The sequence below is a fragment of the Balaenoptera ricei genome, chromosome 5, assembly GCF_028023285.1.
Source record: "Balaenoptera ricei isolate mBalRic1 chromosome 5, mBalRic1.hap2, whole genome shotgun sequence".
NCBI lineage: Eukaryota > Metazoa > Chordata > Mammalia > Artiodactyla > Balaenopteridae > Balaenoptera > Balaenoptera ricei.
In genome coordinates this window covers 37,009,880-37,026,392 of record NC_082643.1, presented here as the reverse complement: position 1 = coordinate 37,026,392, position 16,513 = coordinate 37,009,880, and positions in this window count along the sequence as shown.

Sequence of the window (16,513 nt, the reverse complement as noted above, 5' to 3'; positions counted from 1 at the left end):
AAATGTATGACCTTACTCCCCAAGTTTAATGTATGTGTCTTTGGAAAGGCTCCTATTAACCTCATGACTTCTGGGGTTTATAGCTAATAAGCAGAATCATAATTAAAATGATTACATAAATACAGAGAGTTACTTTTCTTCCAGAAAATGTAAGCTGAGAGTAGGCACAAGATGGCGGAAGAGTAAGACGCAGAGATCACCTTCCTTCCCACAGATACAGTAGAAATACATCTACACATGGAACTGCTCCTACAGAACACCCACTGAACGCTGGCAGAAGGCGTCAGACCTCCCAAAAGGCAAGAAAATCCCCACGTACTTGGGTAGGGCAAAAGAAAAAAGAAATAACAGAGACAAAAGAATAGGGACGGGACCTGCACCACTGGGAGGGAGCCGTGAAGGAGGAAAGGTTTCCACGCACTAGGAAGCCCCTTCGTGGGGGGAGACTGCGGGTGGCAGAGGGGGGAAGCTTCGGAGCCACAGAGGAGAGCACAGCCACAGGGGTGCGGAGGGCAAAGCGGAGAGATTCCCGCATGGAGGATCGGTGCCGACCAGCACTCACCAGCCCGAGAGGTTTGTCTGCTCAGCCGCCGGGGCGGGCGGGGGCTGGGAGCTGAGGCTCTAGCTTCGGTGCTAGCCGGGAGGGAGTCCGGGGAAAAGTCTGCAGCTGCCGAAGAGGCAGGAGACTTTTTCTTGCCTCTTTGTTTCGCGGCGCGCAAGGAGAGGGGATTCAGAGCGCCGCCTAAACGAACTCCAGAGATGGGCGTGAGCCGCGGTTATCAGCGTGGACACCAGAGGCGGGCACGAGCCGTGGCTATCAGCGCGGATCCCACAGCAACAGGGGCGCAGAGGGAAAAACGGAGAGATTCCCGCACAGAGGTTCGGCGCCGAGCAGCACTCACCAGCCCGAGAGGCTTGTCTGCTCACCCGCCGGGGCGGGCGGGGGCTGGGAGCCGAGGCTCGGGCTTTGGACGGATCTCAGGGGGAGGACTGGGGTTGGCAGCGTGAACACAGCCTGCAGGGTTTGGCGCACCACAGCTAGCTGGGAGGGAGCCCGAGAAAAAGTCTGCAGCCGCCGAAGAGGCAAGAGACTTTTTCTTGCCTCTTTTTTCGCCGTGCACAAGGAGAGGGGATTCAGAGTGCCGCCTAAACGAACTCCAGAGATGGGCGTGAGCCGCGGTTATCAGCGCGGACCCCAGAGACGGGCAGGAGACGCTAAGGCTGCTGCTGCCGCCACCAAGAAACCTGTGTGCGAGCACAGGTCACTCTCCACACCACCGGGAGCCGGTGCAGCTCGCCACTGCCAGGCTCCCGTGATCCGGGGACAACTTCCCCGGGAGAATGCATGGCGCACCTCAGGCTGCTGCAATGTCATGCCGACCTCTGCAGCCGCAGGCTTGCCCCGCCTCCTCCGTACCGCTCCCTCCCCCCCCCGCCTGAGCCAGAGCCCCCGAAGCAGTTGCTCCTTTAACCCTGTTCTGTCTGGGCTGGGCGGGGAACGGACGCCCTCAGGCGACCTACATGCAGAGGCGGGTCCAAATCCAAAGCTGAACCCCTGGAGCTGTACGAACAAAGAAGAGAAAGGGAAATCTCTCCCAGCAGACTCAGAAGCAGCGGATTAAAGCTCCACAAACAACTTGATGTGCCTGTATCTGTTGAATACCTGAATACACAATGAATCATCCCAAATTCAAGAGGTGGACTTTGGGAGCAGGATATATTAATTTTCCCCCTTTTCCTTTTTTTGTGAGTGTATATGTGTATGCTTTTGAGTGAGATTTTGTCTGTATAGCTTTGCTTTCACCATTAGTCCTAGGGTTAGGTCCGTCCGCTTTATTTTTTGTTTTTTTTTTTACTTAAAAAAAATTTTTTTTCCTAATAAATGATTTCTTAATAATTTTTTCTTTATTTTCTATTTTTAGAAATTAAAAAAAATTTTTAATAAGTTTTTTCATATTTTTTATTTTTAAAAACTTAAAAATTTTTTTTCTTAATAAATTTTTTAATTTTTTTCTTATTTTTTATTATAAAAAATTAATAAATCTATTTCTAAAAATTAAAAAAACTTTTTTCTGAATACATTTATTCTTAATAATTTTTTTCTTATAATAGCTTTATTTTATTTTATTTTATCCTCTTTCTTTCTTTCTTTCTATTTTTTTTCTCCCTTATATTCTGAGCTGTGTGGATGAAAGGCTCTTGGTGCTCCAGCCAGGCATCAGGGCTGTGCCTCTGAGGTGGGAGAGCCAACTTCAGGACACTGGTCCACAAGAGACCTCCCAGCTCCACGTAATACCAAACGGCAAAAATCTCTCAGAGATCTCCATCTCAACATCAAGACCCAGCTTCACTCAACAACCAGCAAGCTACAGTGCTGGACACCCTATGCCAAACAACTAGCAAGACAGGAACACAGCCCCATCCTTAGCAGAGAGGCTGCCTAAAATCATAATAAGGCCACAGACACCCCAAAATACACCAGCAGATGTGGACGTGCCCACCAGAAAGACAAGATCCAACCTCATCCACCAGAACACAGGCACTAGTCCCCTCCACGAGGAAGCCTACACAACCCACTGAACCAACTTTAGCCACTGGGGACAGATACCAAAAACAACGGGAACTACGAACCTGCAGCCTGTGAAAAGGAGACCCCAAACACAGTAAGATAAGCAAAATGAGAAGACACAAAAACACACAGCAGATGAAGGAGCAGGGTCAAAACACACCAGACCTAACAAATGAAGAGGAAATAGGCAGTCTACCTGAAGAAGAATTCAGAATAATGATAGTAAAGATGATCCAAAATCTTGGAAATAGAATAGACAAATTGCAAGAAACATTTAACAAGGATGTAGAAGAACTAAAGAGGAACCAAGCAACGATGAAAAACACAATAAATGAAATTAAAAATACTCTAGACGGGATCAATAGCAGAATAACTGAGGCAGCAGAACGGATGAGTGACCTGGAAGATAAAATAGTGGAAATAACTACTGCAGAGCAGAATAAAGAAAAAAGAATGAAAAGAACTGAGGACAGTCTCAGAGACCTCTGGGACAACATTAAACGCACCAACATTCGAATTATAGGGGTCCCAGAAGAAGAAGAGAAAAAGAAAGGGACTGAGAAAATATTTGAAGAGATTATAGTTGAAAACTTCCCCAATATGGGAAAGGAAATAGTTAATCAAGTCCAGGAAGCACAGAGAGTCCCATACAGGATAAATCCAAGGAGAAACACGCCAAGACACATATTAATCAAACTGTCAAAAATTAAATATAAAGAAAACATATTAAAAGCAGCAAGGGAAAAACAACAAATAACACACAAGGGAATCCCCATAAGGTTAACAGCTGATCTTTCAGCAGAAATTCTGCAAGCCAGAAGGGAGTGGCAGGATATACTTAAAGTCATGAAGGAGAAAAACCTACAACCAAGGTTACTCTACCCAGCAAGGATCTCATTCAGATGTGATGGAGAAATTAAAACCTTTACAGACAAGCAAAAGCTGAGAGAGTTCAGCACCACCAAACCAGCTTTACAACAAATGCTAAAGGAACTTCTCTAGGCAAGAAACACAAGAGAAGGAAAACACCTACAATAACAAACCCAAAACATTTAAGAAAATGGGAATAGGAACATACATATCAATAATTACCTTAAATGTAAATGGATTAAATGCTCCCACCAAAAGACACAGGCTGGCTGAATGGATACAAAAACAAGACCCATATATATGCTGTCTACAAGAGACCCACTTCAGACCTAGAGACACATACAGACTGAAAGTGAGGGGATGGAAAAAGATATTCCATGCAAATGGAAATCAAAAGAAAGCTGGAGTAGCAATTCTCATATCAGACAAAATAGACTTTAAAATAAAGACTATTACAAGAGACAAAGAAGGACACTATATAATGATCAAGGGAACGATCCAAGAGGAAGGTATAACAATTGTAAATATTTATGTACCCAACACAGGAGCACCTCAATACATAAGGCAAATACTAACAGCCATAAAAGGGGAAATCGACAGTAACACAATCATAGTAGGGGACTTTAACACCCCACTTTCACCAATGGACAGATCATCCAAAATGAAAATAAATAAGGAAACACAAGCTTTAAATGATACATTAAACAAGATGGACTTAATTGATATTTCTAGGACATTCCACCCAAAAACAACAGAATACACATTTTTCTCAAGCGCTCATGGAACATTCTCCAGGATAGATCATATCTTGGGTCACAAATCAAGCCTTGGTAAATTTAAGAAAATTGAAATCGTATCAAGTATCTTTTCCGACCACAATGCTATGAGAGTACATATCAATTACAGGAAAAGACCTGTAAAAAATACAAACACATGGAGGCTACACAATACACTACTTAATAACGAAGTGATCACTGAAGAAATCAAAGGGGAAATCAAAAAATACCTAAAAACAAATGACAATGGAGACACGATGACCCAAAACCTATGGGATGCAGCAAAAGCAGTTCTAAGAGGGAAGTTTATAGCAATACAAGCCTACATCAAGAAACAGGAAACATCTCGAATAAACAACCTAACCTTGCACCTAAAGCAATTAGAGAAAGAAGAGCAAAAAAAAACCCAAAGCTAGCAGAAGGAAAAAATCATAAAGATCAGATCAGATATAAATGAAAAAGAAATGAAGGAAACAATAGCAAAAATCAATGAAACTAAAAGCTGGTTCTTCGAGAAGATAAACAAAATTGATAAACCATTACCCAGACTCACCAAGAGAAAAAGGGAGAAGACTCAAATCAATAGAATTAGAAATGAAAAAGGAGAAGTAACCACTCACACTGCAGAAATACAAACGATCATGAGAGATTACTACAAGCAACTGTATGCCAATAAAATGGACAACTTGGAAGAAATGGACAGATTTTTAGAAATGCACAACCTACCGAGACTGAACCAGGAAGAAATAGAAAATATGAACAGACCAATCACAAGCACTGAAATTGAAACTGTGATTAAAAATCTTCCAACAAACAAAAGCCCAGGACCAGATGGCTTCACTGGCGAATTCTATCAAACATTTAGAGAAGAGTTAACACCTATCCTTCTCAAACTCTTCCACAATATTGCAGAGGGAGGAACGCTCCCCAACTCATTCTATGAGGCCACCATCACCCTGATACCAAAACCAGACAAAGATGTCACAAAGAAAGAAAACTACAGGCCAATATCACTGATGAACACAGATGCAAAAATCCTCAACAAAATACTAGCAAACAGAATCCAACAGCACATTAAAAGGATTATACACCATGATCAAGTGGGGTTTATTCCAGGAATGCAAGGATTCTTCAATATACGCAAATCAATCAACATGATACATCATATTAACAAATTAAAGGAGAAAAACCATATGATCATCTCAATAGATGCAGAGAAAGCTTTTGACAAAATTCAACACCCATTTATGATAAAAGCCCTGCAGAAAGTAGGCATAGAGGGAACTTTCCTCAACATAATAAAGGCCATATATGACAAACCCACAGCCAACATTGTCCTCAATGGTGAAAAACTGAAACCATTTCCACTAAGATCAGGAACAAGACAAGGTTGCCCACTCTCACCACTATTATTCAACATAGTTTTGGAAGTCCTATCCACAGCAATCAGAGAAGAAAAAGATATAAAAGGAATCCAAATCGGAAAAGAAGAAGTAAACCTGTCACTGTTTGCAGATGACATGATACTATACATAGAGAATCCTAAAGATGCTACCAGAAAACTACTAGAGCTAATCAATGAATTTGGTAAAGTAGCAGGATACAAAATTAATGCACAGAAATCTCTTGCATTCCTATACACTAATGATGAAAAATCTGAAAGTGAAATTAAGAAAACACTCCCGTTTAACATTGGAACAAAAAGAATAAAATATCTAGGAATAAACCTACCTAAGGAGACAAAAGACCTGTATGCAGAAAATTATAGGACACTGATGAAAGAAATTAAAGATGATACAAATAGATGGAGAGATATACCATGTTCTTGGATTGGAAGAATCAACATTGTGAAAATGACTCTACTACCCAAAGCAATCTACAGATTCAATGCAATCCCTATCAAACTACCACTGGCATTTTTCACAGAACTATAACAAAAAATTTCACAATTTGTATGGAGACACAAAAGACCCCGAATAGCCAAAGCAATCTTGAGAATGAAAAATGGAGCTGGAGGAATCAGGCTCCCTGACTTCAGACTATATTACAAAGCTACAGTAATCAAGACAGTTTGGTACTGGCATAAAAACAGAAATATAGATCAATGGAACAGGATAGAAAGCCCAGAGATAAACCCACGCACATATGGTCACCTTATCTTTGATAAAGGAGGCAAGCATATACAGTGGAGAAAAGACAGCCTCTTCAATAAGTGGTGCTGGGAAAACTGGACAGCTACATGTAAAAGTATGAAATTAGAACACTCCCTGACACCATACACAAAAATAAACTCAAAATGGATTAACGACCTCAGTGTTAAGCCAGACACTATCAAACTCTTAGAGGAAAACATAGGCAGAACACTCTATGACATAAATTGCAGCAAGATCCTTTTTGACCCACCTCCTAGAGAAATGGAAATAAAAACACAAATAAACAAATGGGACCTAATGAACCTTAAAAGCTTTTGCACAGCAAAGGAAACCATAAACAAGACCAAAAGACAACCCTCAGAATGGGAGAAAATATTTGCAAATGAAGCAACTGACAAAGGATTAATCTCCAAGATTTACAAGCAGCTCATGCAGGTCAATAACAATAAAACAAACAACCCAATCCAAAAATGGGCAGAAGACCTAAATAGACATTTCTCCAAAGAAGATATACAGATGGCCAACAGACACATGAAAGAATGCTCAACATCCTTAATCATTAGAGAAATGCAAATCAAAACTACAATGAGGTATCATCTCACACCAGTCAGAATGGCCATCATCAAAAAATCTAGAAACAATAAATGCTGGAGAGGGTGTGGAGGAAAGGGAACCCTCTTGCACTGTTGGTGGGAATGTAAATTGATACAGCCACTATGGAGAACAGTATGGAGATTCATTAAAAAACTAAACATAGAACTACCATACGACCCAGCAATCCCACTACTGGGCATATACCCTGAGAAAACCATAGGTCAAAAAGTGTCATGTACCAAAATGTTCATTGCAGCTCTATTTACAATAGCCAGGACATGGAAGCAACCTAAGTGTCCATAGACAGATGAATGGATAAAGAAGATGTGGCACATATATACAATGGAATATTACTCAGCCATAAAAAGAAATGAAATGGAGGTATTTGTAATGAGGTGGATGGAGTTAGAGTCTGTCATACAGAGTGAAGTAAGTCAGAAAGAGAAAAACAAATACAGTATGCTAACACATATATATGGAATCTAAGGGAAAAAAAAAAAAAAAAAGGCCATGAAGAACCTAGTGGCAAGACGGAAATAAAGACACAGACCTACTAGAGAATGGACTTGAGGATATGGGGAGGGGGAGGGGTGAGAGGTGACAGGGTGAGAGAGTGTCATGGACATATATACACTACCAAATGTAAAATAGATAGCTAGTGGGAAGCAGCCGCATAGCACAGGGAGATCAGCTTGGTGCTTTGTGACCACCTAGAGGGGTGGGATAGGGAGGGTGGGAGGGAGGGAGATGCAAGAGGGAAGAGATATGGGAACATATGTATATGTATAACTGATGCACTTTGTTTTAAAGCAGAAACTAATATACCATTGTAAAGCAATTATATTTCAATAAAGTTGTTAAAAAAAAAAAGAAAGAAAATGTAAGCTATTTTTTCCCAGCAGTTCACAGGGCATTTAGTGGTCCCTGGGTTTTCTATTATTTCTTCGTAGGAGTCTAGAGATCCCAAGGTTCATTTCCAGACAGCATAGTTTTTCCTAACAGCTTCCAGTAACTTATTCTGCCATTCAAATTCAGAGGTTCAACTTGGGAATCAGATGTTGAGTATAAAAAATATCTGTAGCTAAAAGAACAGCTGTAGCACTGGAATTACCAAGATCATGGCCAGTGACCATCACTGCAATAATTTTCTCTCTTTTTATTTATGAGTAATTTATCACTCTGTCTGGATTTTGACACGTAGCATCAACCAACCCAGATTTTAAAAGAGCACTTGGCTCCCAAAGTGCTGACCAGACAGAATCTCTTCTTTCAAGAGTAGTCAGAACATCAGGGTAGAGCTCCTTAGGAGATTAACTCTAGAATACTAATTACTCAGGATTTAACCTGTAATGAACCCAACTGAATGAGGATGAGGTTTTATGATTATCACAGGACATTAAAAACAAGCAAATTAAAAAAAAAAAAAACAGAAAGGACAAGATTGTCACATTTCCATTACTTTATCCCTTTATGGGGCTGTATTATAAGAAGGTAAAAACATTATTCAGTTGAAAAGCAAAATAACAATGGCAGCATTGCCCAGAAATATTATGCTTCCTCTGAATATTCTACCAGCTTCTAAACTATATTTTCATTGATATAAATTTAAATGTAACTTTATCTATATGTTGTAAGGTATTCAAGGGATGTTTCTGCTTTTTGTTCATTTGTGGTTTTTTGTTTTTGTTTTTAGTCTCATGCAAAATAAATAAGATTTTGTACTAAATCTGTAACTATCATGAGTGAATACTTGTCACAAAGTTTTAAAAAAAGCAGTGTAAACCAGACTTTATGTTACAAAGTTCCCTAGGGAACTGGGTTTTACATTTGAGCCCTGTTTTAGCTAAAAGATTTATAAGGGCACATGTAGAAATACAGGTCCCTATTGGGTGATGAACCGGGCTGAGACATAATTATGATTCTCTCTGCTCTCCATTCCACTGGAAACTGCTCCCAGGAGCCCAGAGGTGAGCTGGTGATCGAAGAAGAACATAAATGCTCTACACAATACGACCATCTGGTCACCTTCCCAACCTCCAATGCCAACCCAAAGGACACTAGAAGGTGATGCACAAATCTTTTCAGATATTCAGTTAATCGGAATATTTGTTTCTCTTGGAAAACTCATGTCAGTGAAATGTTTTGTAGGCCTTGAAGCCAAATTTGGTTGGATCTACTTGTGCGTTATCACTCCAGGCTGCCACTCGGCTCAGCCTGTCACAGGTGCAGTGACAGCCTAAGCAAAAGATGAGGTCGCCACGTAATGTGTGTAGAACAGTCCAGGAATGGAGAATTGAAATTTTCCTTGTAAAAAAAAAGAAAATGAAATTGCTCAATAACTTGCTGAAACTTCTCAAGAGTGAGGTAACACACTGGGAGGCCTAATCTTGGCAGCCCGTCCCCTTTGAAAATGTCCCCAAGTTATCACCTTAAGGGACAGAGTGGGGAAACCTATTTATCAGTCTACTAGGGAGTACCACAAGTTTCTTACAAGCCTCAGGGCATGACAGTATTGTTGCCATCACTGAACTATCAGAGCAAAGATCTGGGCCACCCAGAAAACTCCTCACAGCAGCCTGGTAATCACCAGCCACGGCCTCAGGAACACAGGGGTTGAATGTCAATATTCAGTTATATAACCAAAACAAGATTTAACAAGGAGATTATACGGCAAAAGTGTCTATTCTTTCTCTCGATGACAACCACCCCACCGCCAACCACATACCCTCACCTCTGCCAACAGCTAAATGAATGCAACAGGGTTCAAAACTTACAAAACTTTGATAACCACCCTTCCCATATGAAAACTACCATGTTATCAGTTCTAAGAAAACTATACATATTTTGTACCCATATTTTGTACAGTAGGTAAAGGTGTAAAAAGTCAGAAATGTACAAATCTGGAAAAAATTTAGCAAGGTATTGTTCAGAGTATTTTCTGAAAGTTTGTTCCATATGGAGAAGTCAAGTAAGTTCCATATGGAGAAGCAATTTCAAATTATTATTCTAACCCTGTTTAGTTCTGTGGAATAAAACACTGGTCATCATTAATTGTTTATTCCCTAAAGTAAGATTGCTTACATACTTTTCTAATATTTCTGTTGAGGATTTTCTATTCCTTTGACAAAAGTACTTCACTGTTATAACTTTACTAGCTTGCCACTATTTTTATTTTTCATAATTATTTTATTTTTACATTCAATGTGAGGTTTGTTTCATTGTTTAATCTCATAAAGTGTTTATGGAAATTAATGTCATTTTTAGATAGCCCCAACATCGAGCTTTCTCCACATTAGAATAAATTTCATCTGCTAATTTGTGTAACAATCTGCCCATCAACAAACGGTCTCTTTGCCTGTGGCTTTAGCTTAGGAACTGGACAGTGGATTCACAGATGTCCCTTGTGGTTCCAGGGATTAAGCAGTGTGACCCATGAACCACAAGCCACACGGGATATAATACTGAAACCGTCCTATAACTACTGCATAAATAACAGGTGAAGTTTTCCCATGACTGGCAGCCTTCCTCTTGATCATTAACACAGTTTCTTATGGCTTAAAGCAATAATGCAGTCTGTGAATGTATTTGTGCCTTATTCTCAGTTCTAGAGGACTACTTCCTTATCATCGGGTGCGTGATATTCAAAGGCCAAGGAGAGTAATCATCACTCTATGTTGCCAAATAAGGACAACCTTTATCCTCCATATTCATCTAACTAGGTCCAAATGAAAAAATTGGTAGTAAACATGGAAATAACACATGCACTGAAATATTTAATTTATGGAGATAGATCTATTTTTAACAACTGACCTTTCAAAATTAACAGCAACATGAAAAAGTAGGGAGGAACATCAGAACAGAAGCAAACAGAGAAAATGTAAGTGCCTACTACATAAGGACATCTGTGACATTAGGAAGAAATGTACATGAGAACAAACAGGGGAGCCAGATGCAGACTCCACCAACTGAGCATTCATGGGTGAAAACGAGCGATGCATCATTAGTCAAAGCAGGACGAATCTTCTGCTGCTAAATAAGAACCTACTACACCCAAGAGTGTGTAAATATCATTAAATGAGAAGGGCAAAGACATAATAAAAGAGGATGCCTCATTGAATATAAGTAATCTAGATTATAATGACCTACCCAAAGGTCATAAATAAATACATTTGTCTACACAGAATAGAAAGAGCAGCTCATTGAAGCATGTAGAGCAAATCTGTTTGCTTTATGAAATATCTGCAATTATCTGCCACTAGCCATTTGGAAATAAGAAATCACAGTATAATCAGCACCAATTTCCAATAAGAATGCCCTTCAACTGTAATGAAAACTTATTGCATTACTGATAAGTATGAAATCCCAAAAGACAATCACACATGTAAGGCCTGCCTGATGGGATCAGGCGCTAAACCACATGGAAAGTCATCTCACTTTCAAAGCAGCAAAAGTACTGATGTGCCCGGGCGCCCTCATGAGGCTGTTCTCTCACATCTCCAATGTTTTTAATCTAATCTGCTTTGGCTTTCAACCGGTGAGCCCAAAGAATAAAGAGATGCATCTCAGTTTATTTCACTGGAGTTCATTTGAGAATTGAGTGCTTACTATGTACTAGGTACCATGCTAGACTCTGGTAGCCCAAGAGGGAGAAGGCAGGACTCCCGTCATTCAGGAGCTCACTGTCAAATATGGTCATTCAAGAGGTGATAAAATAAAATGAGGCCATTAGGGTGGGGCCCTAATCCAATATGACTGGCGTTATAAGAAGAGGAAGAGAGGGCAGGGGTGTGCGTGTGCAGAGGGACAACCATGTGAAGAGGCAGCGAGAAGGCAGCATCTGAAGCCAAGGAGAGAGGCCTCCAGAAACCAAGCCTGCTGCCACCTTGATCTTGGACTTCCAGCCTCCAAAACTGTGAGAAAATAAGTTTGTGTTGTTTAAGTGCCCGCACTCTATGGTATTCTGTCATGACAGCCCTGGCAGACTAATACAGCATCCTTCCCTGTACCAGGGTTCCTTGGTGAACACAGGAGACAGTGAAGGGAGTTAGATGACCTTGAAAAGGAGCTCATGAGGGAGTTCCTCATCCCCGTGTGTGTTCAAGGAGAAACTGGGTGAATCCCTGTCAGGGACATCACACTGGGTGGGAAAATGGACCAGCTGGTCTCGAACCTCTTTCCAACACTTAGATTCTATCATTTTTCTCTACAAACTTCAACTTATCCATGGAAGACAATTATCTCTTCCATCATCAAATATACTTTGGGGTCTCCTATCTAGAAATTTAAAACAAAACAGAAACACATTTAAATACTTTCACTTGACTCCCTCTGGCCCCTCCTTCATTTGACTCCCTAATTTCTCAAACACACAGTGTCTTACTGCTGCCATCATCTTTCTCCCACTTTTTGGAGATGAGTATTTGAAATGGAACTTGAAGGACCAATGGGACCTTACCAAGTGGGAGGGAAAGGACTGGGAGTTGTCTTTCCAGGTGAGGAGAAGGAGGGCGATGAAACCGTCTCTACTGTCAGAGTCACAGAGAGCTGAGATGATCTTTGAACAGCTACAGTTACAAGTATCCTAGACTCTTCTGCCAGGCTCAAGAGTCAGCAGATTTGCATCTACTCTTGCTGGTTGTAAAGAGTCAACTCGCCTTAGGGAACTGTGACCTGTGTTAAATTATTAGCCAGTCTAACCAATTCTGTTGTAAGAAAAGAATAGCAAGAATAGTGGCTATTGATAATACAACATTTTCATTTTGGTCAATAAATTCTATTTCCTACACCAACAAATCATTTTACAAAGCTGTTGCTGAGAGAACCCATTAAATGATAAGTGTGTCCTTGCTCTTCTGTACCCTCTCTTTGGTAAAAATGCTAATGAACAGTAGATTCCCCAAAATGTGAATGGCACTTCGATCAAAAAGTTAATACATCTATTTAATGTCACTGAACTGTGCACTTTAAAAAGGATTAAATGGTAATGTTTAGGTTATATATATTTTACCACAATTTTTAAAAAGTAACACCAAGTTTTAGTTACATAATAAAATAACACCTCTAAGCCTGTTAGCCTTCTAAGAGGGTAGGTAATGGATAAATAAAACCATGTTGGTCAGTGTGGTGGGGTGGGAATAGGAGTGGAGAGTTGAGAATTATATCATCTGTACCCAAAGAGACATAAAGTCTCTATGCTGAGAATAATACTCAGTATGAACTTGTCTGCAAAACATGAGTTCCCTTGCCCTAGTAGGTTTTACAAGGTTACACTCTTATGCTGTTTGAATCATTTTTCTACGAGCACTGTCTGTCTACTGTTTTGGAAGGAGAAGGTGAAGGCCCAGGGTGAAGGCCCAGATGTGAGGCCCATACTGTCAGACCCAAGTTCACTCTTCCCACTTGGATTGTCTCTGAACACCAGCGTGTGATTGGAAAAGGGAATGGCTCTGCTCCAGGAAACCCTTCTGTTCTATGTTTGCCTGAAGTCTAGGATTTGATGTCCTACTCTCACTGCAGAGTAGTAACAAAATACTTTGATTATACACTTGCTGTATACACAACACACCACTAAGTCTTGGCGCTGTGGCAGTACCCAAAAAATATACTCCTGCCATCCCCAGGCCTAGACTCTGGATGGGCTGAGAAAATGTGTTTCTAATTAGTAACGGTTACCCTGAGATTACCAGTGAAGATTAATTACAAGGGTTTTTCTTAAAGTGCCAAAACTGTTTCCCTCAGTTAATATTTCAACTACTTGTCATCTATTTTGGAATACAATTTTGACTTCAAATTCAAATTCCAACAACAGTAACAACATTTAAAAAATAATTAGATCTCTTTCCAACTTAGTGAGTCTGATTTTCTTTTGAACCTGTGTAAAGCGTAAGTTGGATTTGCCTGCCCCTTCCAGGGATGGAGGTGTGGAGTCCACCCCTGGCCGTCTTTCACAGCTGAGTGGCACTCCACCTCTCCTAATGATTCAGGACTTTCTTTGTTACCTGGGTAAGTCTCTTAACACTTCATTACACCCACATGAGAAGTTTCCAGAGGAAGCCTCCGTGGCTAGAGTTGGCTGACATCATGCACTAATGACTACCTAGTAGAACAAAAATAATAAACAGCACTTACATAAAGTACTTAACTGTACTGCTAAGTGCTTTATTCCTTTCATCAGGCACATTAGTATCCCGTTCAACTGGTGAAGAAACTGAGGCACAGAGAGTTCAGGTAAACTGTCCAGGATCTCTCAGCTAGAAAACAGTGAAGTTAGATTTGAATGCAGTCTGAGTTTTGACCATCAGGCAGCCCCAGGAATCAGCCTGGGAGAAGCTGATCTCTCCCAGTACCAAATGGATATCTCAAATTAAGACACAGGATTTGCTTTCTTGGGTTGCAACCCTGTTGCAAGAGTCTCTAAGAAAACATCTGCAATCCTCATTCCCCCTCTGTGACAAGAAAGACTCTGACTCCCCTCCCCTGGGGAGTCTTGAAGCCTGTTCTTTTTGGCATTCCTCGGTCTATGGAAAACAAGAGAATCAAAATAGTTCGGAGGGTTCCTTTCTCTTCCTTCCCTCAATCTGCCATCTTTATCTAATTTCCTGGCAATTTACATTTCATTGAACATATTTGCATAGCTGGATCACCTTAAAATGCCACCAAAAAAATTTAATCCGTGAAGACCAGAAATGCATGTTATACAAAATACATCATAATATGTATTCCTGGCTAGAGCCCTGATAGATTTCAGTTTGCTCAAGGATTTTATTTTATTAAATTATTTCACAAAGTCATTTTATTTCGTTAAGAGTTTTATTCTCCCAGATTACATTCTCCCAGAGAAATCATTCTCTAAGCTACATAATGGAAACATATTATTAAAGCAAATTTCCATAGATAGGTCCTTTAGGTAATGCTCTTATTTCCTATACTACTGGAAACACCTATAGGAGTTCATTAAAATTACCAATTAGAAATGTAGAGGAACTTCTATAGCACCCATCAACTCAGGCCTCTCAATTCCAGGGAGCAGGTTTATATTTCTCTAGACCTCTTAAGAGTGGTCTATTTTTATTTCTTCATGTAAGTTGACAATGCCAGTTAAAATGCAGTGGACTCAGATCATAACCTAGCTTGCTGTCATATAGATTCTGCTCTGATACAAATCAAAGCATAACCATAGAAAAAGGTTCATGTAATATTTTCCAATTGTCAATTTTTTCACTAACCCCAACTTTACAGCATATTATAATCTATAAACCTTACCAGTATTTACTTATTACTTGACATTTATTGACATTTATTGATTAACAATAGCAGCTTAAGCACGGTACAAAGCATGGAATTAGATGTGGAGTGTGTACATATACGCTATAGGTGTTGCTACCATTCTCTGACATCCAATTCTTCTCCACTTCCAGCCGCAGGGCAGGAGTGCACATTCGACCCCTCTGAAGTTAGGGGTGACCTTCTTACTCATTTTGGCCAATGGAATGTGAGTGAAAGTGACATGTATCATTTCCCAATGGAAGCATTTACTTCCAGTAATGGATTCACCAGCCCTTTGCCTGTTAAGTGACTATGGGAGCACATCTTGATATGGAAATGCCATAAAATAAAGCAGCTGGGAATGCTGAGCCGAGAAAATAGCTGCCCTGGAAGACCCCCCCTGACCCTGACCCACAGCAAACTTTGCATTAGTGAAAGACAGACTTCTGTTGTTTGGTGATGATTGTTACAGCAGTAAAACCTAGCCTATCCTGATTGATATGGTATTGTATGTGATGCATGATTTGCATCACACTGAAGCCCAGGGCTGTGTGTGTAATTCCTAAGTAAACCAGTCAATTTGCTTTGTCAATGGCTAAACATCATTTTAACCCTACCATCTTGAAAATGAGTACTAATGTGTGTTACAAGGAAAACTGAGAAAGATAGTTTGCATAAATAAGTGTACATTCCCTTGACTTCTATAAAAGTGAGTGATGGCACATATCTTAATGATTAATATTCAATAGGACCATCCTCGCCCGTAAATGACAGTTCACTACGTCTTGTAAATCAAAAATCTATTTTAGCTAAATTGATTCTAGAAGTAGAACATAGATAGACACAACATATCAGAGAGTGTCCAGCTATTTCATGCCAGCGTGAAGAGCCTCACTAAAGGTCTTATAGGCACACACTATGTGAACAGACAGAGCACCACTCATGTGAGTGTGTCAGACCTATCCTGACACTGTCTCCTTCCAAAACTACACCCACCTGAGAGGAGAAAAGGGAACCCTCCTACACTGTTGGTGGGAATGTAAGTTGGTGCAGCCACTGTGGAAAACAGTATGGAGGTCCCTCAGAAAACTAAAAATAGAATTACCATATGATCCGGCAATCCCACTCCTGGGCATATATCCAGACAAAACTATACTTTAAAAAGATACATGCAGGGACTTCCCTGGTGGTCCAGTGGTTAAGACTCCATGCTCCTAATGCACGGGGCCCGGGTTCAATTCCTGGTTAGGGAACTAGATCCTGCATGCCGCAACTAAGATCTGGCA